This window comes from Syngnathus floridae, chromosome 13, assembly GCF_059516105.1.
Source record: "Syngnathus floridae isolate MCC-2025c chromosome 13, RoL_Sflo_1.0, whole genome shotgun sequence".
NCBI classification, from domain to species: Eukaryota; Metazoa; Chordata; class Actinopteri; order Syngnathiformes; family Syngnathidae; genus Syngnathus; species Syngnathus floridae.
In genome coordinates this window covers 8,172,643-8,196,800 of record NC_142425.1, presented here as the reverse complement: position 1 = coordinate 8,196,800, position 24,158 = coordinate 8,172,643, and the positions used below count along the sequence as shown (strand labels likewise).

The following is a 24,158-nucleotide window of genomic DNA, read 5'->3' as shown; positions in this document are numbered from 1 at the left end:
CTAGTGCACTGCTACAATGACAAACAAATGCACTATGTCGGGTGGCCGAGTTTAAACTGCGATAATACTTTGTTTTTTTTAACTGCAAGGAAAAAAAACTGTTTTTATACAGTTCAATTACTTTACTTTCTGTGTTATTTTTGTGTTGGTGTGTACCATCACGGGTTGCTACCAAATCAGTGACATCCGGCGCTGGAGCAGGTTTTGTGTGAACACCTGTGAACACCTGAACACTTGTGAGTGATCTCATTTTGTATTTGTGTCAATATAGCCAGTTTAATAATAGGCTGAAATCAAAATGAATCAAAAAGTGAGAGCGCAAGTTAAACAGGTAACATACAAGTTGGCTAAAAAAAAAAAAAAATCAAGAATGTCCATTCACTCACCCCTGAAGTTGGAAAACAACTGTGGTTAAAATGATGTGAATGTTATTTCTTCCTTCGGTGAATGTTATTTCTCCGTTCTCCACGTTTCGGAAACAAGCATAATTTGTAACAGCAAGAATAAATAAATACTGTTATAGCGTCATTTTTATTAAGACAAATCCATCCAGTACAGTGGAAAATTCAGTAGGGAAGGTCATCAGTTCATTTTCAGTTCACATTTTGTTTTTTGGGGGGGCGAACCAGTTTTTCCCATTTGTTTTAACCAGACTACAGAGACAGGCTGTTTTGTACAATAAATGTTGCAATGTTTTTTTTTTGTGGAACTGTGCGAACACAGCAACAAGGAAACTTCTGTACGGTCACATTCTTGCTGATGTTGCCAGTTTGGCCTGGTGGTGCATTAAATGTCAGATATAATTTATCTGTATACAAAGATTCCCCTTGTATTTCCTGCAAACTAAACCAAATTCTCCGATTGCCTCCTGGCCTCAAAGGCAGAGATGTTAGTTTATCCAATCAAATGAAACCACTTCATGGCAATTGCAGGGAGAAAAGTAGGAACGGTGATACGCGCCGCTTGGTGCACAGAGTGCACACAATCTGGCCTGATCTTGATCAAAGTTCACGAGAACACCAAAGTGAATTTGTTCGTGACCCGACGAGACCTTCACATGTTTTATAGCCTAGCGAGAAAGTCATAAAAGTCAAAAGCCCGAGTCCGGTTGGGAAGAGCTGAGAATCACATTTTCTCCTTCTCCATCTCTCTGTCTGTCCTCAGGCTGCTCTGCTAAGTGGAAGATTAATGCTGATATGATGTCCTTCCATCCCACTTAATGGAGCTTGGCGTCACGGTTTCCTGTTGTATGAGTAATCCATGCAGGTTGGTGAGAGGGGAGGCGGTCAACAAAGCACAAAACCAATTTGGGGCGCACGTTGAAACTGTCACTTGTAATAATTTTGCACAAGATGATCAGTTTGTGTGCGCGTGGGTAAATGCTGCAGATTGACGAGAGATTAGCCACTGAACAATAAGCAATAATTTTTCAGTGACACTCCTGTTTTGTGGGGTTTTTTTTTTTTTATAAATCTTCCTTAAATTCTCTAAGGATTTCGTCATTTTCTCACCACTTGTGGCAGGTTGCCAAAACACATCATATCACGCAATCCTGAAGATTTAATGCAAGATGCAATACTTAGTCCATTTAATTCCCTTGTTGATGAGCAGATAGCTGGAACCTGTCCTAACTTTCTTCATGGATAAATGTGTGACATAAGTGACAATAGTTAGTCATCCAATCCGATTTTATTGCCAACCACAGCGTATCCCTCAGGACATCTTACGGGTTTCTCTAAATAGTGAGGAAATTACATAATCGATTGCATCAACACTTTCACCAATTCTTGTCAGAAATTTGTCATAACAGAAAGATATGCAAGTTTTTGCCAATGTGCAGCTGTTACTATTTCTCATAGTATAAGACATTATATTCAAATTCAATGCTGTGTCCTGGTAAATAAGAAAATGATGTGATTTCCAGACTTCATTTTCAGCTTTTCACTTCTAGTAATCTCTCTCCGTCTTTTTACACTGTGTCCTGGGGTCCACTACTTTACGTAAAGCAGCCAATTGATTTAGCGATTCATTACAGTATGGCCGGTGGAAATAAGACAAGGAGAAAAATAGAAGATAGCGTATGACAAGCCAAAAAGGCTATCTGGTTGCGCGGGGCAACAGCCAGATAATGGATGGCGAGGTCTCCTGGAGCCAGTCTGTCCATTAAGTTTCGTTAATATGCTCTGAGGACATTGGCGTGCCTCCTCTGCCTTCATATTTACTTCCACAGACATTCACTCATTGCGGCCGGTTCTTTTCCACATCTACCGCTATTGTCTCTCTTAACCGCTATTACATTTCAAAATAGCTCTCCCCTCTGGAAATAGTCTTTTCTTTCCTCCCTTTTATTCCATTGCATAAGTCGGAGTACAAACTGTATCATCTTTGATAACAATGGCGAGAGGATTTGTGCAAGAGCGGCCGAGTGGGAACTTGCGAAAGAGGAGCGCACGTAATGCCTGACTGTCAGGACCGGGTTGTGAACTGTACATTTAGTGGAGTAAATTCATGAATGGACACATGCGGTACATGCGTAAGAGGGTGTTTAGTACATATGGAGCAATGGGATGACAGGAAGACAAAAATGAAGTTGTGGTGAGGAAGATTCTTGTCATGTCGATTTGCCGTGAAGTAACATGCTAGCCCCGTAGAATTAGAAATGCACGGAACAAAAGTAATGGGCAAAGAAAAGTATTTATTGAAAAGCGATCGCAACTTCTGATTCATATTTAAAATCACAGAATATCAAATAGACGAAAATAGCAGAAATAAGTAACCGGATTGTGCAAACTCAGATATTTCCTTGCCTTTAACTAAATTATAAGTTCTGATCCCAGCCTTTGGAATCTTTAGCGTGTGCCCCCCCCACGTCCCAGCCCACTGACAATGGACATCTATGCTCCCATTGACCTTTTCCCTCACACTGGCCCTAGTGATGACGCCCCCCCCCCCCCCTCCCCAACTGAGCGTGTAAATAAAGACAACACATTGCAGCAGGTTACAAGTATGCAGCGTGGGCCGCAGCGACTAATGTAATGAAGTTGGCTTCATGGAAATGCAAGGCAATTAAAACTCCCACGATGCCTCCTGCCTGCCCGGGCAGATGGACTGGAAGGGGGAAGGGGGAGGGAGGAGAAAAATGGGAGCTGGATTGAGAGAATAGAAGCGTTTGTTGAGGAGTAGGATGTAGGAAGTGCGCTGAGTGTGATTGAGCTTATTTGTCATGGGGGGCCGCCACAACCCGAGGTCAGGCGGGGCCGACGGGAGCGCCGTCTCGCCATCGCTCACCCTCCCGCTGTTTGTTTTTGCTTGTTTGCAGCCTTGATTGGCTTGATTGCTCACTGATTGCCTGCCAATCTTTGGTTAGTTCGCATGGCTGCAAATTATGAAGGGGGCTTAATGTATTTGGGAGCTTAATGTCAGGATGTGCGCCATGACTACTTTTGGCATGTACTCTTTTGGGCTTCACATGTGCTATTTGGAGAGGTTTTTGACAAGCGCTTCCATCTGTTTTCAGTCATTATGCTACGCTAAGCTAACTTTTCATTAGATTGCATGTTATCCACCAGCGCATGCTAATCAAATCTGCTAGGCTAGCCATAATATAAAATAACTCCATCATACAATGGTGTTTGTATGACAGCCATTCCTTCTCTCCATATTCATATATACAACAGTTCCACAAGAAAAATGAAGTCATATAAATTGGTGAGAAAAGAATCCCGCCCAAAGATGATGATGCTGATGATGCTGAGCAGAGCGCTGCAGGCTGGTGGAGGTGTCTGCAATCCATCCAGCCTGCTGGAAGTTTATTACAGGAGGCAGCCGCCTTATAGCACTGCCTCACTTATTTAATATCATTCCCTCTTGTTATGAATATAAATATTGGCCAGATGTATGAGGAGGAGAGAGAAGAATTTGTGATAAGAGAGGCGATGCATTTCTGTAAAATTGACTCGCCCTATTTCATCTCTCATTTAAATCGACAATGTAGTCCACCCCCCCCCCCCCCCCACCACCACAAGAAATTGTCCTTAGCAAATTAGAGGAATTTTCCAGAACAGATTGTGTTCACTTTCAAAGGTTCCCTTGTACCAGGAAATAGTCTGCATCTTCCAAACCACAATACACTGCTAATGTTATCTGCTCTGACATACAGGAAGTGGAGAAAGTATGAGGAAAGACAAGAGGGAAGTTCAAAACAGTCACAAACTGTATCTACTGTATTTAAAGGCATATTCGTTTTTGTAGTCCTAAAAATTACGTAATAATTATTAAAATTATAATTAGAAATGATTAATTTATTATGTGTATATTAGGGGTCTGCTTCGCTCCTCAAAAGATGATTTGATGTAGTTTTCATATGTGAGGTGAAAAATCGATTTGAACGATTCGAATCGGTTTGACTCAGGTCGATTCAATATGGGACGGCTCAGTTCAAGGGGGTCGCTTACAAAGTATTTGTACTTTGTCACTTCCTACCACTACAATTCACACACACACATACTCGCACGCACACAAGACCCAACCCATGTCCGTTCCACATGTTTGTGACATATTCCATCATTTATCAGTAGGCGTAAGACAATGTTGATTAATGTCATCTCAACAGCAGAATTTGTTTTTATTGGATTTGGTCTGCTGCATTGACATTGTAATCAGAAGAGCCTCAGGTGGTTACACCCTTTGTCAGAAGTGACAGCTCACAGTTATGTCATACATTTTGTTTGCTGGAGAGGTCACACTCTGCTACTAAGTTAAGGAGGCATGTGAAAAAGAAGTCATAAATGTTTAGGCCAACATGCCAAACATGTTTTCATCATGGGGGAAATTGTTGTTATGGTTGCGTTGCAATTGTGCCAAGGGTCTCAAACGCATAATGTAAATCGTAACGTGGCCTAATCCAAATACGGAGATCAATCGTCTCCAAAATTTATCTGTACTTACGTTGACTTCCACCAGTGTACGAAATCAAGCATCTTGTGAGTGCACATCTAAAAGTCGCCATGCCACCTGCCCACTGGCCTTTCTTCTCCATGCTTCTGTTTGATGCTCTGTTGATGTGTGTGTGTTATCCAGATGTGGCACAAGAGGGGGGAAGAGTTCATTTACTCCCCTGAGGTATCCCTTCCCTATAGCCCCTTTTTCCTTGTTCACTATACGTCTGTTAACTTGCATTATTTTTATCCTTCATCTTTTATTCACCTTCCCGGAGCTCGCCCGCTGCCAGATGTCGTTATCACGTACAAATCTGTGCTGCATCACATTAATATATTCATTTTTTTTCCCTTTGTGTTTGTCGTTAATTTTCTTCATGTTGACCACAGTCTTTTCCCAGCCTCTGGAACTTAAAGTATGGTAGCATTTAGAGATTTATTTATTCATGTATTTATTTATTTTTAAAAGGATGCCGGCTCCCGCAACAAGACTTGTATAATGTAATAGAATGAAAAGCGCAGGTGTAATGAATAACATTGGCAAGGCCTCGAGGGCCTCCTTGGCTCACTGACACAATGAAATTGAACTGGGCCTTTGTAAATGTCGTTAGTTTCGCCTCTGCTTGTCGTGTTGCCACGGACTAAACCTGATGATGGATCTCGACGCATGTGCAGTGTTCCCTCACGATATCATGTTTTAATTTTAATGTGATATGATATAATATAATAATGATAACGCAATAATGCTTTCAAGGTCATCTGCCATATTAGCAAACATTGACAGTGAGTCTTGCGCCCGCACAAAAATCAGGATAGGCCAGCATTTCCTATGAAAATAGAGCGCAGCGCTCGATAAATTTCAAGCTAGCCAGTAGTGTCCCACTCCAGTCCTGTAGGTGGCAGAAGTGTGCACTGCAGCCCAAAAATAATAGTTGTTTGACTATGGATTGATTTGTAGTTCCAGCTGCATTAAAATAAAATGTTTTTGTCCTAGATCAGAATCACACTCTTCCAAGTTTCGAAAAATAATTGCTCATGTATTTTTGTTTTTAATCAAGGCAACACACAACAGAACAGACAGAATAGACGGATTTTACGGCTTACTTCAAAAGTCTCAGTCTTCAGTGGATCATTTTTTCTACATCCTCTTAAAAAAATATCATGTCTTACCGACCCCAAATTGGGGTCAGCGGCAATGATAAAATTCCACACTTGTTTAGTTTCCACCACAACCTTCTAATACAAACAGCAAAGTTTTTCATGGCTTTCCAAAAAGCTTAACACACTGTGACATGCATACTAGGCCTCTAATTGGCAATGTCCCTTGGTAATGTGTTATTAATATGTACCGCAATAGTTCCGAAAAACAATAAATTAATGTTTTCTGTATAAGCAAAACAAAAAAAAATGTCTGGAGGTCTCACCTCTCTGTTTTCTCCTCAACAGTTACACTGCTGCCAAGTGGGAGGAGGCGAGCTGTGGTTCAGTATGGAAACAGGATGTGGGTAGGAAAACTGGGCATCTGCCACATGCCATCAAACCTCTGGAACTCATTTGTATAAGCCATGTGAGTACAAGTGGTTGGTTTCAAGCTAGTATCACATCAAACCTGTGCCAGTTTCATTGTTGTGTAGATTTGCATTGAATGCCCCAGCAATGAAAAGCTTGTGTGGAAAGCACGTGCCAATTTGTGCACAACGATGTGTGTGTGTGTTCCCACACCCATCTGTGCGTAGGCTTCTTCCTTTCCCGGAACTCTGCATGGCGTGCCCGCAGGCTCCTTCTTAGGCCCACCCTGGAAGAGGCAACCTGCATTCAAACAGGCAGTTTGGCCACTTTAGTCCAAAATTGTGGCCATCAATGCTGTCAAGCGCCCCACTAGATTTAGCAGTTAGTTGAAAGTTTTCTTTAGTTCAAGTTGAATTTGTTTCATGAACATGCAGTTTGCTCAGAACATGTCTCAAATCATCTAGCTCCATTGAAATGAATGGAAATGCCATTAATCCGTTCTATCCTCCCAAATAACACCAGCAAAATTGTTGTCAGGGGTTTTTTAATAAGAGTAACTGCAATCTAGAAACCTGTACTTTAGTACAGTAATGGAATAAATAGTATTTTAAGAAAGTGAACAATTTTTTCCACATTTTTGTTTTCCTGGGTGTTCCTCCTTCAGGTGTCCAATGTTATTTTAAACTCACTGACACTTGACAGACGAAATATTAAAAACCAGCACTGCAAACTACATCAGCAATAATATACTGCAGCTGCAGTTAAATATATTTCTGACAGATTTTAGTGCATCTCCCGGCAAAGATTTGTGATATCCACTCTAGAGCAATGATATTAACATCTGTTCTGAAAACATGGGTCACTTAGCAACCTGTCATGGGTTTTCCCAACCACTGGCCATGTTTCCATTCAATACATGTTCAAGAATGACAATTAGGCTAACAATAAGGAGCTAATGGAGTCAGTCTTCTTTGGCTTACGCCATGTAATTCAACACCATCCCTCTGCTGAGTTTCATGTAAAGCGTCGCCTTTTGCGCTAGCCTGCCAGCAGACAAACAAAGCGGCGCCAGATCAACATAATCTTCCTTGGCAGAGGGAATAAATGACATGATGGCAGGGAGGCATCATTTTATTCCAAGTAAATACTACAAACTTCCCGCTAATCAGCAGCCAACAGAGAGAGTCTCTCCATGTCTGGAAATTCTCTTAGAAGTCACTACGACCTCCCGTAAGAATTCCCCCCCCCCCCCTCTCTCACCCCACTCACCTTCATTTTATAAGCAGAAACTCATACAGCCTTCTTTGCTATTGCCGCACAAAACAAACCCAGCGAAAGAATACGAGACAGGAAAAAGAACGGACGGCGGTGAGTTATGAAAGCCCCCGGGGAACATTGCAGGGGCTGCACTTCTGCTGTTCCAAACTGCTTTTGTAAGATATTATCTTGATTCAATGAGAGCACAAGAGTTTAATTAATGAATGTTATGTCTGGCCATGTAATGGTGGTTGAAATACGCTCTAATCTTCACTCCTGTCCTCTAATCATTTTGGATTTACGGGAGGGAACAGTTGGAGCCACCGGCTGCCGTGTTTCGAGCGCGGCCCCAACGCCGCCGTCATATTCTGCCGCTGTTGAATCCAGTGGTGCAAAACATGGACACCACCATTTAGGTAGCTTTAATATTACAAAAAAAAATTCTTAAATTTAGTCAGAATATTTTTCTTCTTAAATTTAGTCAGATTTTTTTTTTTTTTTTTCAGCCGTATTAATTATTTTACATACCTAAGGCTTTCACTGCCATCCAAACGGTACAGTAGAAAATTCTGACTAGTTTTAAGGAATCTTTAGAGTGACTAATATCTCATATAAGACATTCCCTCCATCGGGCCCCTCTGTCACTCTCCAAGATGTTCAAATTTAAAGGCCAAGTCCCAAACTGATAAAACACTGACACCACTCTGCTGTGTTTGTTGACAGCCCGATTTTACTGTCACATACTAATGCTCACAAATCATATTTTATTGCATTATTAATAATGATTGTATGCACATTGGAATCAAGTGTCATCACATGTGGGTGGATATTTCTTCCATGGTCTTCACGTATTGTGATGTTTTGCATCATGTTCTTCAATGTGTTGTCACTTAACCGTTTGTTTAACACGTACAGTATGACGTATAGGCCTGGGCTATATTTCAATAGGCACTTGGCGTAAAAAGTGCTGCATCATCACTTTTGTGCCAGGGAATGTCTAGTTTATGGTGTTTGGGAAATTGGCAGTCCTACTCTGTACTTTGCGCTCTTCGATCGTCTCCATGGAGTCTATTTCAGTTTGTGAAATGTTAAATGCTGTTTGCGCCTCTGCTGAGTCAAATTTAAAGGGAATGAGTGGAGCTGCTAAATAAGTTGGCTGTATTTACTCCCACAACGGTGCAAACGCCCCTTTCTACCTGCAAAAACAAAGAGATGCTTGAAAAGCAAGCCCGTAGAGCTTCTTTGTGTTTCTCGCATTTTTACAAATCGGTTAAGAGGTTGAAAATGGCTTTGCATGTATCCGTTTTATGTTGTTTGAATCAATAGCGGGAGCCATTAGTCGAGTCGAATCACGCTGCTGAAACATGATCAAGCGCTCCCTCAAGGAGGTTTGCAAAAAAACTAGCCCTTTAAGGCGCGACTGGTCGCAGGGTAAAAAAAAAAGCAAGGTGGGCATGTGGATGTCAAAGTGACAGACACTGAGAGAGAGAGATAAGGTGGAAGAGAGACAAAGACAGCCAGAGAGAGAGAGCGTGAGAGTCAACATTGCATTAGCCACTGCTGCTGGCTCAGTGGAGGCTAATGCAATTGCCACAATAAAGGTGTCTCAGTGGAGACAGTGGGGAAGAAAAAAACAACAACAACAAGGGAGTGGAATGAAAGAGGATAGGCAGGCAAGGAGGGAGGAATACGCCTCCAGACTCTCATATGGCCAGTGGTTCTCTTGGGGCGAGTGCTTGAAAGTCTCACTCTGGCTGTGTGTGTGTGTGTGTGCGTGTGCGCATGCGTGTGCGTGAAATTCATCAGGCTTGAAGGGAGGAGAGAGTGAGGCACAGGGAGGCGGATGACACCCGTGGCAGACAGGCACTGTTCACTTCCCAACCGGCTGCTTCTGTGTGCTTTGACGCCACTTCTGAACTCTATGAGATGACAGCAAACTCCCCTCCCTACAGAATATGGCAACAAGGGGGGCGGGGGAGGAGAACATTTTTATTATTATTTTTTGGGGGAGCGTTCTGGAGGAACTGGACGAAACATGTGGAGCTTGACTTGAACTCCTGGATGTCAAGTGGCACTCGTCTGTCATCAGAGATAGTCGGGAAGGTTAGTGAGACGCTCAAGGGTCCGCTTGGTACACATCTGTAGCTGAAATCCAAAGTGGAGCGACCTGCTCGCACGGTAAGTGACCTTTTGCTTCTTACTTTGGGTGTGTCTATTTAATTGACTTCAAAAATGTCTTGTCAAAGCACCGGCGTCGGGTTCATGCAAACACAAGGCTTACTGTTGGAATCTCGAGTTGTAAAAGTCACGTCTTGACTTGTGATGACGCAGAAGGAAAAAATGTCCTTTTGTGAACCCCCAAAATGAAATGGAAAAAAAAAAAATCACATAACGCTAGGCATGTTAGTAATGTAAAGTTGCCTGCAGCCATTTAAGGTGAGCTTTGGTCGGAGTTCAGCATGGCTCACTATGTGGCACTTTCATTTCTCCGCACCAATCATCAAAACGGCTCACAACAAAATATAATGATAAGGAATTGTAAGGAATATTATGAATAAAAATAGTCTAATTAGAGGTGTGATAAAAGGATGCAAAAGTTAAATGGTCCTGTAATATATCCCAATGAGTGATAAATTGTTAATATGTAGCACATAGATAAAAGAAGTTTACATCCAAGTTTATTTTGTTCGCCAATGCTATTTTATTTCACTGACATAAATGTAATTCACACATTTGGAACCAGAAATCAATACTATAATGTAACAATATTAAATGTTGTATATTTCAGTGCCCAACAGTATAATCATAGCCAACATTTTGTAATTTAGAAAAATCCAATTAATTCATGTCAACAATCAAAATTGTACTTTAACTCCACTGACGTGCACCTTACACCTGCATCATCATTTGTGTCATCTTTATTTTTCGTTTTGTGAAAGGAGTTTTACTTTGACAAACTCAAAAAGTCAATTGCACAGAACCTTTTCTTTTTTTTTTTCGCTTAAACAAATACTTGAAATATTTGAGCACACTCCAAGGCTGTATCTGGCTCTGCTATGAAATCAGTGTTGTTCCCATGTGAAAGGGTCCCATTGCACAAGGAAGACCCATTAAACTGGAAAACAAATGATAATCAGTCTGACGTTTTTATTATTTCAAATCACTAAGCCATTTTGACTCGAGCAATAATTCATCCTGGAAGGCATATTAAGATCATGTTGCACTGTTTTGCTAGTGTGTGATTTTTGGCCTAAAAAAAAAAAAAATTCTTAAAAGCGTGTTAATGTTGCAGATGTGGACGAGGGCGTTGTCTCGAGGAGAGTGAAGACACATGCTTGTTATTAGGGCCGCTAATTTGCTTGTCATCAATCAAGTTGAGCTTCATGTGTTCCTTGGCCAACGCACCTGCATGATTCCACAACTGCTTTGTTGTTTATGGCCTTTTCCACGTTCTCGCTTTCTGTCGTTCGATCGGCTTGGGGGTCAGGAGTCAGTGAGTCAGGATACAAAAGTGGATTGTGGAATCATTCTGGGTGGGTAGCGGGCTGTAGATGACGATAAGACACCATCAGGGCAATTGGTCAAAATTTTTAATTGGTTTATTGTCGTGCTGATTGAAAGATAAGCTTTCTTAGGTAAGGGGAGGAGCTAAGTTTAGTCTGGGTGGTTATTTTCAATTCTTCAAAAAGGTGCTCCAAAAAGCATTTTGAACTTGTAGTTATGTTTAAGTATGATAAAAGCTCTTTTTGAATCATGTATTTGCTTTTCTTCATTCTTGTAAAAGTGAATTGTGTCTTCAAGGACACTAGTAAAATGCCGATCCCAGGGTGACATAACAGTGATAAAGTTTTGGGTTTGCGGGACTTTCCAGTCCTCCTGAGCATCCTCTGTGGAGAATTTTAATCAGCGGCAAAAGCAATTACAGGACTCATCCAAAAGCCTTAGGAGCCAAGATCCAAATGAAGGGGCCTTTGATAGACCCCAACTGGTGCATATTTACTTTTTACAAGCAACCACATCGTAAACAGCTCGCCTCGTCACTGCGGGAGCGACACCTTTTCAATATGGCTCACATTTATATGAAGAGGAATGATTAAAAAAAAAAAATGTCTTCCTGCTTGCAAAGGCCGCATCAAACATCCGTTTGCTAATGTCATAATCAGGTTTGTCGAGCTAAGCCGTGCTGTTTTTGTTTTGTTTTTGTGGGAGCGGCAGACAGCAGTGGTAGTGGCCAATTGGAGCCATGTGTGTGTGTTGGGGGGGGGGAACAAGCCTCAGTTTGTGGAGAGATGGCATGCTTGGAGTGGGAGGGAGGGAGCCTGTGTGTCGGCCATCGAGGTCACAATGTGACGCGCCCTTGACTTCCTCACTTACGTAGTACGCTATGAACACAAATGATCTCAACATTCGGTCGGTCGCTTCTGTCTCACTTTTTTGTAGGTACATATTCAATCTCAGGATTTTAGCGAACAAAAATTCATCATCTTCATCATATTGGACATGGTGTGCAGGAATGCATAAATATCAAGTTATTTCAAGAAATTGCAGAAGTAGTAGTAAAACTATAACAGATATTTTTGTTACTTTAATATAATCGATTAATCGATTTCAATCGCCCCCAAAACTAAAAAATAGCACTCTGTAATAAAGTACAGTGCTTTATTAAAACATACACTTATGACAATTAAATAGAATGTAAAAAAACTAAAATAAAACACGTTTGCCATAATTTTTGCTTCAATTCAATTGGAGGGGCAGTATAAGATATTAGTCCCTTTTTGCAGAGGATAAAGAATATATGTATGTGAATATTATTGAATTGTCTACATGTGTTGCGCCACCATTGGCGTGCAAGTAGTCATCGTTTAATACGGTAACATAGCTGCAATTCATTAGCTATCACTATAGCTATTTTATGACTTTTCCCATTGTGTATTAAGCTCGTGAAATGATGTGGTTGCTTCAAACAAAGGAATGCTTGGAAGAGTTTGGTGTGAAAGAACTGCGCCGCATCAAACACATTTTTGACATAAATTTCCACGGACGCCTTCCAAAAAATGATGTCCAGCTGTCCTGGGATGAACTCGGTGATAGATGCTGTTGTTGCTTTCCTGCATTCTTACGTCACCTAAAATGACTTGCAAACAAACAAACATAATCTCTTCCATCCTTCTTTCTCGCTCCTTCTTCCCCAGTGGCCTGCCTTCTCGGCCTTCTCGGGTTCGAGCCATTAGCTAATAGCCGATCCATCCACCGCGATCAGATTTGCAAGGAGATAAGCTCATAGCGAGCTTCAGTGCACCGCTGCCTCTTCCTCGAGTGCATCATCATCGATTTCTATCCGAGCACTAAAGCCGGATCATTTTTTTCATATCTTCATTGTTCTTAAAACGAAAGGTGAGACCGGAAAAGATGACTGAGCTATGGGGGGGGCTACTTCTTCCGACAAAATCCACAAAGCCGACTCAAATCCGCTTAGGCTCACAATGGCTTATTCTTCGATTTTTGCATGAAATGACACGAAGGGCAAATTGCATTAAGTCATGGCAAAGTGGATTATTGTTAATGTGAAAATGGCTGCTCCCTTCATCAGTCTCATGTGAATGCAGGCCGGGAGAGCTAATGAGCTAAATAATGAAGTCGTGACTCTCCAAAACAACTGTAATGACGATGTAACACAATTGTCTTGTAAAACTGGGCAACGTCTTCTTAAATAATCAGGCGAGATCTCATAATGTTGTCTACAGAAGGGCACATTTATTAATGATTATTGTAATTTGCACTGGACATAAGATTTGACTAATGGACCCTGGAAGGAGGATTAATGTTAATGTGATTACGTTTTTGTAATATCTTAAAACTTCTTGTCAACGTTGAACTTTACGTTTTATGTTCTCGCTCAGATTTGTCTCAATAGTAAAATTTTATTTTTTAGATATTTTGATTTTCTTGTCTTTATTTTTTCATTTCTTAAGTGTAAAAACAAAAACATTAAACCACAGGTGTTAAACTTCAGGCTTTTTTTACAGCTTTTGACACGTTCACACTTTTTATTATCCGGGCAGGTTTGAACAAGGCCTTTTTATTTTCCTTCCATCTCAACGCTAGCGAGACCAAGCTGACATAGCGTACTTAGAACAGTGTGACATGCCCGGTGACGTCAATCGAAGAGGCTCTGGGTACCCACTTACGTTTTTAGTTGTCATATCCGCAGCGGCAGTGCATCTTTACTACACAAAAATATTTCCATGCGACACATTTAAATGTATTGAAATGAGTTGTTTTGATTAAGAAGAGAGTCAGATGTGTTCACACCCACATTGACGCAAGCCACCCTTTTATTAAATACGTATCTTTGAAATAATCGCTTGCTGCTCAACAAAATTGAGGCCGAGGTGTTAAATTACTTGAGAAAGTTGCTAGTTGTCATTTAAGGAGGCGGAAATAAATAAAGGGAAGTCATTGGAGTGCAAAGAAAGCCACACACTTCCACACTTGGATGGATTGGGTCCATTTTTGACATGTTTTAAAGCCGCTTGTCACCACACATGTTAGATTGACTCTATTTTGCACTGGCTGCACTTCCTCAAATCACGTCATTTATTCACACTTCATGCCAACTTCAGGTTCCATTAGAATGCAAATTACTTTACTGAGACCAAATAGAAACCTGTCTTGAAGTTTATAAATAGAACGGCAAAATAGGGACTCATTGTGAACATTTCATATGACCGCGGATGTATACTTTGAAAAAATATTTTAGTTTGATTACAATCAAATTAAATGTCATTTTTCTGCCATTTATTTGAAACCAAAGCTTCCTGCTCATGGACATGTTTGCAAGAACCGCTGTTGTCAGGCAGAATTTGTGGAGGGCCCATGATTTGAAATTATGAAGCAATTATTGTGGATAGAATTGACAGTTTTTGAAATGCTTTTTTTTCTGTTTACTCCAATATATCGCTTTAATCCATAGACAGAAATAGTCCAACAATCATATCTTACTTAAAGAACGTGGTCGTGAATATAATTTATAATGTCGTCCATCTTCCATCGTGCTTATTCACAATCAGCAAACCAACATTTAAATTACAGACGTGAAACGACAGAAGAACTCCCTTTGTTCAAACGCAATCTTTTTCTCATTAGTTTCAACACGCACACATACACACTTCACCTTTCTTTTTTTGTGTTCTAATGTACCCGCAGGTACTCAGTCAACAGTTGAGTTATGGCTTCTAAATTAACGTTCAGTTCAATTATTATTATTTCACAAGGCTTTAACGACAGCACTTTTAGATTAGATCTGTTATTCACACTTTGAACTTGCGTTTCACACGACTACTAGTGAGTCATTCAACAGAATCGACGAGCACATAATTAGGCTCAAAATATTTTGATACGTTTCCGGGTCCAACCTTAACTAAAATTTGTTGTGTCATTTTAAATTTTAAAAACAATACCAAAGACTTATATATGATATATAAGATATATAATGGGATCATCCATGTGTGATCATTTGGACTTCTGAAAATTCCGTCAGCCATTATATATATATAGAGATATATAGATATAAAATAAATTATTTTTTTAGTGGGTAGATCTTTGTGACTTGGTCATTTCTAAAGTAGCTCGCGAGCTGAAAATGTTTGGGGACCCCTGGCCTAATGGAAAGATGATGCATTGCAAAAACTTGACATTATCTTATTTTTGTTTTGGCCAAATTCCTAAGTCCCAATTTTACCCCCTCATCGGCCCGCAATCCTGAAAACTGGATATGGGTCTGCTTATCACCGACTGTTAATACCTCGCTTGAGCAGGGTGGGCCGGGGGAATTTTCTCTCAAAACTAAATAAACAACTTATCATAACACATTCTCTAATCTTACTCACAGGATGTTATGTTAAAAGATGGAATTTTCTATGCCTGCTCTTACTGGCTCTTCCCAAAATGTCAACGCTCTTAAAATGGGGTCAACCATGAAGCGGAACTTCTGAAGTGGAACACTATGGTTTCATAAACTTTTCTATAGTTGAATTCCAATATTTGAAAATTTGGCCATTGGGCACAAGAAAATATGCCCATCCGTGACTTGTTTAATTTTCTCAGTTATTTTGGTTTAGATTTCAATCTGAGCAGGTGGCTTCCTGTGCACGATCCAACATGATGTAACTTCCTGCTCCTACTACTTTTCCCCTCACATGAAATCACCAGATCCACTTTCAAGCAAAGTCCGAGCTGTCTCCTGTGTCTGTTTTCCAGGTCACAGCTGTTGGATGGAGCACGAGAAGCTCAGGAGGATCGACAGCAGACGGAACGGCCGTGGTGGGGAGGGTTCCTGGCATCGTGATTTGATGCACAAAGACAAATAAAAATCACATTGCCAGGGATTTCCACTCCCTCACGGCTCAGTGGACGAGGACCATTTGGTTAGGTGGCACGGAAAAGTTAGCTACACCTGCACAAGAGCTGTATGAAAAAGTCTTCAGAAATGCCAAAAATTACATTCATGCATTAATCATTTCCGTTGGAACGAAATATACGAGCTCTCGTGATGATGCAGTACTGCCACCTACAGGACTGGAGTTGAGTAATGCCATTGCACTGTAAGAATTTGATTTATGGCAGACTTTTCGATACAGCTCTTGCTCTCATTTGCTTGTGCAGATGTACCTAATGTTGCGTCCCATTAATATATGTTCAATCAAAAAAAAGTGGGACTATTTTGACTTGTGAAAAGAATTTGAAGAATGTCCAATGCGTGCGTGTGAGCCCCAAGCAGCTACTTGCTAAAGGCACAGAGCTTAGCTAATTGGTGAGCATTGATCCCTGCTATGTGTTGTTCACAGTGGCTAAGTTCAGTGCCTGAGGTGAAATAGTTGATTCGACTGAGAGGATTTGTTCCACTGAATGGAAAGAACTTGATGATCTCAGATATGAAGTCAGGAGGAGGAAGGAGGTGGAGTGAAACCAAAGGAAGGAAGTGATCCAAAGTCGGAACTGGACTTGATTTAAATGTGACTGCGCAGCGTTTCTGCATAAATCTGACCAAAAAATCATCACACGTTTTCAGGATGATGGATAGAAAAAAAAAGACAAATGCTTTCACGGTTGGAGGAATGTGGGACTGATCGTTGGACTTGTCTGGGCATGTTTATGTTCCTGCGAGACGGATGTCTCTGGGCAGCTGTGCCAGTATTAAGTTGCCACACGCAAGTCTCTAATGAACAGGAAACCGGCATGTTCCAATTCTGCGATAATTCAATCAGGCGAGCAAATATAAAGAAAGATTAGGGAAAAAAAAGATTGCATTAGTTATTTAATTCAATCACTCCTCTTCTGAACATAACTTGCATCGAGGCTGTCCGAGTTTTAGCATCGTATCCACGGGCTCATCAATTATTTCGTGCACTTGAGAGCCTAGAACTTTAGCGAAGGCTCCTTTGATTTCGATGTTTTCTTTTCTTGTGCTAAAATCGATACGGTTACTCGACCCCCCCCTCCACCCCGTAAGGCATCTTTGCCGCCAGCTGCTCGAGGCTTAAAAATCCGCTCCGCTCTACCACAAGAACATATGTCGTAATGTTGGTGGAATGTTGGGTAACGCTGATAGCATTGGCTCACAGTGATAAACAATAAAAAGGTCAACCTGAGACAGTTGCTTCATCCGTGGAGCCATTGTTCCTGCATTCTGCCCGGCTTTAGAAAATCAATACTTGATGATATTTCCAGTATTACATGTAACCTGACATGGCAGTTCACGTTGAAAGGAATACTGAGATGTTGTCATCCAACCAAAATGTCAAAAGAAGGGAATCAGTCGAGGACATGGCGGTGGTTAAGATATCTCGGTGAATTTCAACCACTGTCCTGCCATGAGAGATTATATGTACCGCTAAAATTATATTTGTTTTATTGCAACCTCTGTGGGGTGAATGTGCGAATCATTGTTCACTATATTGCATTATGTTTTATGAATGAATGAGTTTCTATCATTGTGATGTGATAGTTGTGGTATTAAAAAGGGAAATTGGAATTTTAAAAAAGAAAGTGATTGCACTTGGGTCAAGTTGACCCGACTTTTTTGTGTTATGTGTTATCCATTTAACCCAAAAGGTTGGGTCAAATAATTTATTGATATTATTTGACACAACTTTTGGGGCTATTTGTTTTTCCCAAAATTTGTTTCTTTTTTGTTTAACATAATTTCAACTTTATTTATTTTTTAGTTTATTTTGTGTAAAAAAATCAAACTCTGCCTTTGAATAAATACAAATTTATTTGACGTTTGGGGTTATTCATTTATCGCAAAAGAAGTTGTTTATTTTTTGTTCTACACCATCATTTTTACTTGTGCCAAAAGTGGTTTTTGGTTGTTTTTTTGTGAAAATTTCAAACTCTGCCTTTGGAAATTAAATTAATTTGGGTCGGGCACTCCTGCCAGCCAATGCAACAAAATCTTGTCAGTGCTTCCGCATTCATGTAACAGAGCAGACAATAAAAACCACTTTTCTCATGTTGGTTGCTTTTTATTTTTCAATATTTGACTGCATCATTTAAATCTTATCCAATCCTAGCAAGTGTAACATTGGCAGCACCAAAGCGCTGTGCGGGCTGTGCCCTCCCGTGCCTACTGAACTGGTATCAGTGTTTCACCTCAAAACTGGCTCAGTTCAGCAGGAACAGGAGTGGAGCCTAATTTCAAGAAGGAGTGACCTCACCATCGTCCGACGAGCCAGACAATCAGTGTTTGGAGTTCCCAACCATCACATCGCACTCCGTCACAAGTTTTTTGGCACTGATCGGGCCCATGATGACAGCAGCGGGGCCCACAAGTGTTCACAAGGCTGTTGCAGCTGCAGATGACTGTCACAGCTATGAATGTTTCATGAGATGAACATTTTGTTGCTTGATAGGTAGCATCTGCTTGTGTGAATATTATTACATTGAAATGCAGTCATCCATGGTATTTTTTTGTAAAATAATTCTGCTTTGGTTTTCACTGTTTAGTTTCAGTCAGGCTTTATAGAACGGATTAATCACGAAAACCTATGTATTAATTTTTTGAGGTGGTTTTAGAATCACCCTGTTCCAAAACGTCAAAGGCACAGGAATGTCTGCGATGTCTTTGTAATTCATGCCACCCAACAGTCCATCACGACCGGCCGGGGAAACGCATCTCCGCTGTTTCCGCTCGGCTCGTGAGATAAGTCGCCGCCGCCGATGAAAAGGACCCCATCTTGATTTTATAACCCGCAGGAAACTGAAAAGTCATTAGCAGTAAAGATGAATATGTGCTTATCCTGCCTCCCCATGCAGTGTGCCTGAGATGTTATTATCTTTTATCATGGCGACGGCACAACGGCGACGGTCGCTGAGGTAGCATCATCACAAACGAGTTATTAAGATTAAGGACGAGATTACGGCTGGGAAAGCAATGATGTCATGGCATTGCCCAAAGATCATTTAGCAATTTGGAAGCAGACAAACAAATTGATCTGATGCCTCCAGGGACAGAATAGGCCTGGTTGGATTTGCAAAAGTTCTATGATAGTGTAGTGACGTAAAAACCTAGTTGATCATAATTGATATTAAAATCAAATTGAACTGCTGATGTTATGATGACTTCAGAGGTTGCAATGACTTGCTGTGATGTATTAACCAACATTATGACCAGCCTGAGGACAACATGAATGCTCAGTGCATTGAAAAATTAAAAATATAATTCCATCCATTTTATGTTAGTGTCATTTGAATTTGTCTGGAAAGCATCACTAAGATTGACAGCTAAATCTGACAGCCATGTTGAATTGTATTTAGTATCAGTGTTGCATTTGAAACTATATGAAATAAAGTCAGAATGTTTTTGGAAGGAAACAAAATGTTATTGTTTTTATTTAGTGGATTGTTTAAAGGAGGCGGGGCAATCGCCAATACTGGTTATGAGTTAGTCTGTGAAGCTTTATCGTGAGGAAAAAGACATTTAATAGCAACTGCGGGGAGCTTTGTGTCAGAAAAACAGAATCCACTGAAGAGCCGAGGAAATAAACAAAAGCTTGTTTTCCGTGCGTGCCTTTTAAATCTCTTCTCTGTGTCATCAAAAACATGTCGACAAGAGGCCTCTTGTTTTCATGCAAACACACACATGCACACCCGAGGTTTTCTCCTTTTGGTCTCTGAGGTGATGTCACAGGCCGTTTCATCTTCAGGCCTTCAAAGGATGACCAGATTTCACCATATGGGGTTGCTTTATTGAGTCTCTCGTCTTCTGTTCTTCTGTTCAATCAGCATCTTGGGGGGGGTCAGGCTCTTATATCTGTTCTCACCTAATGAGCTTTAAATGGTGTGGGAATGAAAATCCAAGCCAATCTTATTGTTTCCGTGTCCTCCAGTTGTGCCTTGTAAAATAATGCTCGTCTGTGTTATTTCGCTTAATATGTCCCCTGCTGGGCTCCAGATCACTGCAAAGATATTCTCAGCGAACAGCTGCATCCTCATTCGGAATTTCATGCCTGAACGCTCGCGCTTGCACACACAAGCTATCGTAGGGGAAAAAAAGCGAAAAAAAGGAAGGAAGAGCATTCGAGTACAGTATTTTAACAAGGGACAGTCAGTAAAAATGGCCGACATCCAGCCTTCGTAGAGATTTCCACGGTAATTGTCCTCCAAACTCACAGTGAAAGAAAAAAAAAACATTTCAGGATGCCAAGAGCAATTTTCAGCATGTTGGAACTTCTGATTGATATTTTTATGAAACAATAAAGTTAATAACCGCCATTGGCTGGCACCCAGTCTGGAGGGGAAAGCGCCAGCTCAACTACGACTAAATGAGGACAAGCTTTAAACTGAATTTGGAGTATCGAATGAAGCATTCCGGAAACTTCACTTAACTCCTTTTCATCGCCTGAACAGTACAGTGATCCCTGCTATTTCGCGTTTTCGTTTATCGCGGCTTCACTACATCGTGGATTTTTTTTTCCAAGTTAAAAAAACATTTAAAGTCAAAATAAAACTTCTATATTCAGGAAATAATTGAGGACAATGTCACAGTGTTGAGCTCATGCTGCAAGATCCTGATTTATCTGATTTGCATCATTCACGGAAGATCTTAGACAGTCTTGTATCACCTTCTGCAAATTTGGTGAAACCTCTTGGGCCTAATGCCTTACCATCTGCCTATCTTGAACTGCTGAACTCAGCTTTTGGCACAGTGGAAGCCGATGATGAGCTCTTTGCCAAATTTCTCAACACATTTCAAGACCCAGGTGAAAAGCCTTCACACTATCTCCATTGTTTGCAAACAGCGCTCTCCAAAGCCTTGAACAGATGTGGAGTAGTAGCCGGTGAAGCTGACCGACACCTTCTGCGTCAATTCTGCCGGGGCTGTTGGAATAATGCCCTGTTAACAGATCTTCAGCTCGGAAAATTGAAAGCCAAACCACCTCAGCTCCCTTGCCACCTCAAGCTGCAAGTAAAAGACCAAAGCCTTGGTACTGAAGATAGCCACATCATCTCGACAATGTACCAGTGAGCCAAATCCATCCTTAGTTGTTAAAAAAAAAAAGTAGAGTTCGCATTTTTGGTTACATGGGTCTTTTCATTACGTCATCATGCCTCCTTCAAAATAAAAGTTCACACTTTTATCATTTTAACAAATACAAAGCATTCATAAAATAATGAATTTGCATTGTTTTAATAATTTACATGCTTTTAATCTGTGTTGGTCTGTTTAGAAGATATTTACAATGTACTTTCTTTATGACTGTTTTGATTAACAAGCTCTTATTTTACAAGGCTATATTAACCTGGGTTACATTAGCACGATCGCGAATTAGCATATTTCTGCTAACTCTTTAGCCTGCCCAGTACTTCTTGTTGGTGACCGTACTTTGCGGATTTCACTTATCGCAGGTGGTTTTTGAAACCAATTATCCACGATAAATGAGGGATTACTGTATTTCAAAGCGTGATCCGTGCAAGATTAGAATTGAATTTCTCAAGCCACACACATGGAAGGGATCTTGTTCACATTCCAAAATGGAGGCCATGTCACTCCCAACCTCCTCCACGTGTCCACACAAGCTTCACAATACATATCAACTAATCCCCTTATTAAGAATCCTATGCGAGATGCTCTAACAGCACATTCCACATCATCAAATAAAATGTGTCCTGTCCTGTTCCCTCGCAAATGCTGTATAACAGGAATTAAATTTGGCATGTGCTCATCATGCACAACTTCAAAAGTTGTGTGAAGTACTAAATTGTTAGCCTCTGTTGCGCAACAATACTTAAGGCCACTATTATCCTGTCTTGAATGGAGCGAAAAGGGTTAGAAAAATGTTGATGAGGTCATAAATCATGCGGAAAGAAAAGCACTTTTCTCAAATACTCCTCTCGAGACGCTTTGGCGAGCACGGCAGCTGACCTTTCAGTTCTACTGAAAGGACACAGCCGGATTGGGTCAACTCACGAGAGATTCCTCAATCAGGTTCTCATTGGAAACAAACAAAGCAAGAAGAAAAAGCTCTTGTAGGCAGATGTTCGATTTCCTTTCATATGGACGTGGACCAAGTATGCCTTCTGTGTTTTTTCTTTGACCTTATTGGCCTTTAAATGATGTCAGAATCCCATGAGGGATCTTTGACTGATTGGCTGTAATTGGAAAAACAACATTTGCACAGTCAGGACGCATAAACATGAACAGAACACGGGAAAAACACCTGGTTGTTGTGTCTGTGTTGTGAAATAATAATTCCCGCTCGATCAGACTTTTCTTTCCCACGTGCACGTCGGAAGATTTGCACCGGGGGAATGACGATCTGTGATTGGTGGGGCGGCTTTCATCTGGATCGTTAATCTCTCGTAATGGCGCATGATTACGCCGTTTTTTTTTTTTAACCCAGCCCATGTACTTACTGATAAATGAGTCTGCAACGTAGCTTCCAACTTTTCCTGGTCTGGTAGTAACAACAGATGCCCCATTTCATTTGGTGCAAACAGGACACCAACATAAAAAGGCATCAAGGGAATCTCAAGTCATGCCGAAGACCGCTGTCAGTTAATAAAAGAAAATTGCCAAGCTAGCAAGTGGCCAGCAAGGTAAATCCCAACAGGAGGAGAGCTTTGACAGTTTGAGGTTTGATGAGATGCCGCAGCTCGGACAAACAAAGAACACACTCTATCTCGTCTCTCTGCTCCCTCCAGATAAAGAGACTTGACTTGCGGCAATCCATAGTTGGTTCATTCTCCTTCAGAGGTGTATAGATCTCGGCTCAAGGTTGCAGGGACCATGTCAGGGAACTTGTCAGACAGAAGTGACCCTCAATGTCTGCAGTAAGTATAAAATAAAATAAAAAAAAAATAAAATAAAATAAAATAAAATGAAATGAAAAGAAAAGAAAAGAAATGAAATAAAATAAAACAAAACAAAACAAAACAAAACAAAATAAAATAAAATAAAATAAAATAAAATAAAATAAAACACAACACAACACAACACAATAAAATAAAATAAAAAATAAATAAATAAAATAAAACAAAACAAAACAAAATAAAATAAAACACAACACAACAAAATAAAATTTAAAAAATAATAAATAAAATAAAACAAAACAAAACAAAACAAAATAAAATAAAACACAACACAACAAAATAAAATTAAAAAAATAATAAACAAAATAAAATAATAATAATAATAATGATAATAAAATATAATATATTTTTGTTCCCTTTTGAAGCAAATGGGTGATGTCATTCTGATGCCATGTCAACCTCCAGGCCTCTATACCTCCTCAAGACTTCATACGAGACGGCTGTCTGCTTAACACCTGGAGGCGAAGCCAGCGAGGTAATTACGGAGGCCGTAGCCACGTCTGCACGCAACCATCATTAACCCATCGTGCCTCAATTGGAGTGCAGAAAGGCCCCTCGTTGTTGTAGCAGAGAGAGAGCGTGAGAATCGGTGATGAGCCGGTGAAATGTCAAACGGGATCGAACAAATGTGTGTGAGCGCGCTGTTAATAACGGCTGGAATTTGCAGTTGCTTTTTCATCATGTCGCTGAGAGGGCTGGATTGATGCCAGTGTCGGGATGAGCGACGCTTATCCTTGCCCTCAACTGCAAAGTTGAAGGAAAGGCAGAAAGGAAGTCACACACAGTCAATGACAAAAAAAAATTTTGAGGATCACCAGGTATGTCTTAATTTTTAATCTGTTTGCCTTGGTGGAGGTCTGTGCTCTAATGCATGAACAGGCAATAAAGCTCACTTTTGATTAACATCGAACAGTTTGAGATTGATGTGAACGATGACACCTTGAAGGTATTATTTAAAACTTGACTTTGTGGACTTGATGTTAATGGGATCTCACGTTCATGAATCATTTTGAGTCTTATGGAGCCTGTCAAGGTTTCAATGACATATTCCCCTTTAGAGGAAAGGAAGAGGTAGCATAC

At 40.5% G+C, this 24,158-nt stretch overlaps 1 long non-coding RNA gene across 3 annotated transcripts; it reads left to right on the top strand.

Annotated features, from left to right (window-relative positions):
• On the top strand, positions 1 to 18,219 carry LOC148388433 (uncharacterized). 3 transcript variants are annotated; one of them, XR_015862260.1, is made up of 5 exons: positions 1 to 236; positions 1,165 to 1,266; positions 6,384 to 6,504; positions 9,510 to 9,881; positions 15,966 to 18,219. It is a non-coding gene; the product is annotated as an uncharacterized LOC148388433 (long non-coding RNA). The 3 variants fall into 3 exon arrangements; XR_015862261.1 differs by lacking the exon at positions 15,966 to 18,219 and adding an exon at positions 12,899 to 15,090; XR_015862262.1 differs by lacking the exon at positions 15,966 to 18,219 and adding an exon at positions 10,996 to 11,057.
• Positions 18,220 to 24,158: the final 5,939 nt, after the last annotated feature.